The sequence below is a fragment of the Dysidea avara genome, chromosome 3, assembly GCF_963678975.1.
Source record: "Dysidea avara chromosome 3, odDysAvar1.4, whole genome shotgun sequence".
NCBI classification, from domain to species: Eukaryota; Metazoa; Porifera; class Demospongiae; order Dictyoceratida; family Dysideidae; genus Dysidea; species Dysidea avara.
The window spans coordinates 23,176,108-23,179,773 of record NC_089274.1 but is presented as its reverse complement, the minus strand read 5'-3'; the positions used below and the strand labels follow the sequence as shown (position 1 = coordinate 23,179,773).

The following is a 3,666-nucleotide window of genomic DNA, read 5'->3' as shown; positions in this document are numbered from 1 at the left end:
GATATTTCATAGAAAGAACATTCATGGCAGCGGAATGTTTATTTGTAGGGGAGGGGAGGGGGGGGGGGGGGGGGGGGGGGCTGAATATAGTTATATTGAGGGTACTTGTACAGTGTGCGAAGTGCACTCAGAGCATGCAAAGTATGCTCTCTTTCTAGGGGGGCCTGGGGGCATGCCCCCAGGAAAATTTTGAAAACTAAGTGCTATGAGATTTAATCTGGAGGTAATTTTAGCTAATCACAGTAATGTAATAGTTTAATGTTATACTTTAGCTATTACTGTGTTGACATGTGTTATGACGTTGCACACAGCATATCATATATATATATATATAGCATGCTCATACTACAGAGTCTGAGGAAATGCCCTTCAGAAAAATATTTTTTATGAGAATGAATCTGATACTGAGGCTATAAAACAAGGAAAGTATCACACACATACTGCATGGGCTACAGTTTTACCAAGTTAACAAATATAAAGTTACTAATATGCAAAAGTCTAAAAGTACAGAGTTAACTTAAAAGTTGCATTTAGCAAATACAGCCTTACGAGTTTCATTTTCAGAGAAATTCATTTGCTATAAGTCTCATATTCAAGGAATCTGTCAGCTCTTGGTGATATATACAGCAACATCAGGTGGTTCAAGCATTCCTGTGACATCGTACTCCTTAGGTAAGACTTTATCCTTCTAAGAGCGCTAAAGGATCTCTCAGAGGTGCCATTAGTTGCTGGTATTACTAACAGAATACAAAATGCAGAGCATACCATGTCCAACATGCCCCTCTGTGCTGGACTCAAGGGCTGAAGAACATAACTCTGTGGTTCATCTTTAGCCTTTTCAGAATAAAGAGTTTTCAGTACTTTCAGCTGTGATTCCAAATTCGCTGCATGCAAATTGTCATAAAATTCTGTTACAAAGCTGAGTTCTTCATAGCTATTGTCTGAATCAGCACAAGCTTTAAGAAATAGCTGTTCAATTTTACCATAAATTTTGTAACCTGGTTGATCAAACCTATCAGTTATGGAGTTTATTGCCAAATCAAATGATTCAAAGTAAGCCTGCTCGAATAAATCCTTTGGTACAGTATGAAACTCTCCTTCACTCCTACCAGTTTCAAATTTCTTTGGTTTCTTACGCTTTTCTTGGCAAACATGGATCTCCAGCACCAAGCTGTTTCCTTTCTAATTCCACTTTTTCCCAAAATAAATCAAAGTTGGCTTCTGTGTGAATAGATTGTAGAATTTTGACAGTAAGCATTGCAATTTCATGTGCTTGTATACTGGCCAACTCAGGGTTCTGAAGTGTTTTACTAAGATTGTCTGTATGCCTCAAGATCATCTCAGCCAGAGTTAAGCTAAAGTAGAACTTAGTATTTATCTGGTTAGAAACACCCTGAATCCGAGCCTTAATCTCCATTTCTGAAGCGCATTCCAATGCTTCTTCCCACAAACTTTGGATGTTAGTGTAATTAGCCTTAATGCTTTTCAATGACTTGGCACGTACTGTCCATAGTGTCGGACACAATGTGTGCGGATAGAAGGGGCATCATCAAGGCTTTCCTCCTTCAGCCTCTTGAGCATAGCCTCACATTTGGGAGACCACTTTATGAGCTTTATCAACTCATAACAGGTGTCAAGGCAATCTCTCAATATCACACACTTCTTGATAGTGTCACCAACAGCCGAGCATGGCCATAACAGTTTGTGAACACAGCTTTGGGCTCCATAGCCTGTACCTTAGCAGCCACACCATTACGGGCTCCAGCCATTGTTGAACAACCATCATAACACTGACCACAAAGTTTTGTTAAAGTTATCTGGAAGCACAATAGTGTATCCAGTATAGTAGAGGTTATGCTTTCAGCAGTGGTACTGTCTATTTGGTCCATTCCCAGGAACTCTTTGTACACATCCAAATTGTGATCCACCCTATACATAACCAATGAAAGTTGTTCTTTGTATGAAATATCAGTGGTTTCATCTACCATTATTGAAACATAAGTAGATTCATGAATGAAACTGAGGATATTATTTAACATAGAACGACCCATTATTTTTAACATGTCATTTTGAATCTCATGTGATGTGTATTTATTTGTCTGCCTTTCCATCCATCTGGTGAAAAGAGTGGTCTTGTGCTCTTATTTTGAGTAACTGCATCAAATTAGACTCTACATCATTTTTGCTACCACACAAAGCCAGGCCTTGTCTTGCTAAAAATCTTACAGTTGACTAAATGATTTGAAGCATTTCTCTAGCAGTCTCTTTATCTTGCTTGTGGTTACTGCTCATCAACTCACCAATATCTCTTGTTGTTCTTGGCAGTGTAATCACAGACTGAACAGCCTCACTGTGTGTGCTTGAAGACTGTGGCATCTTTCCAGTTGCTAAATCCTTTGGTGATCATACATAATAGTGCATGTAGCTGTTTATAGCAATTTAGCATTGGCTTACAAAAGCTGCAGCTGCATTGTGGCTGGACTTGATTTTATTAAGCTTAAATGCAGTGATACAAGTAATGCGAAAGACAGCATCTTGAGATTCATCACAGTGAAGAAATGCCCAATTAATAAACCACTGGCTTTGAAGTACATTGGCTTTTTCTGACCAAAAGAGCGTCTAGGAAAGTTGATTAAAGATGGCTGGTGAGGTTCAGCAGGCAAATCTAGCAGTTAATCAGTCCTAAAACTCATAGCACCGCATGAATTAATTAGAATACAACATTTTAAAGTGTGGCCTGGCTAAAAATGTTCCTTCACAATGTTCATTCTATACTGTTTTTAACACACTGTACCTCAGGTGAGTGTATTATAAAGGTATAATAATATTTTTGTTTAAAAAGTGAGTATAAAAATGTTTTATTACATTTAACTGCTAAAGAGTAGTCAGGTTTCCCTGACCAACCTGACCTTAAAAAGTGGTCAGGTCAAAACCTGACCAACCTGACCGGTGGTGCCACCCCTGCCTCCAGAAAATTAGGTCCTCTGAATCTGAGAGTGATTTTAGCAGTTAATTGGAGGATCTTGAGGCATTTATATTAGCATCTATATAGACAGGTTTAACAAGAAGGCATGGCACTATATTTACATCATTTTTGTGTAACACAATCTGGATTTGTGTAGGGAAAAAGATTGGGAAAATTAATGTAGGGAAAATGTTTTCGAAGTGTTTCTGAGCACTGTAATACTGCATCAAGTAATCAATACAAACCTTGTAGTCATACTTTATTGTGATTTGCTAAAAAAAATAAATAACAGGGTGACTTCTGTGCCATATCAAAACCAGTGGTCTAAAATAAAATTTTGCATAACATCAAGTTCTACTATTAGAATTATGTAATAAAAATAAAACAGCTTAAAATCAATTCCATGCCACTTTGGTGGTATTCATAGCTTAGTCAAACCGATTGGTTGAAAAACCTTGTTGACAATCATTAAAGTTATGACACCGTGTTTAACAGATGGCGTTATTTTCACATATTTTACATTACGGAATTTTTTTAATGTACAGTTAAGTTGACAAATGCAGCTGGTTTATGAAGAGGAAATTTAAATTACCACCAAAAAACGTCTGAAAGGTAACTTATTTTACCATACCTGAGTTTATTAGTAATGATTTTAGTCCTCAAACTACCCATTTTTATTGTTGTTTGATTGATAAGTTCCA

The 3,666-nt window shown here is 37.3% G+C and overlaps 1 pseudogene; it reads right to left on the bottom strand.

Annotated features, from left to right (window-relative positions):
- Nucleotides 1-517: 517 nt before the first annotated feature.
- Nucleotides 518-2,051, bottom strand: LOC136248417 (zinc finger MYM-type protein 1-like; annotated as a pseudogene).
- Between the last annotated feature and the right edge of the window lie 1,615 nt (nt 2,052-3,666).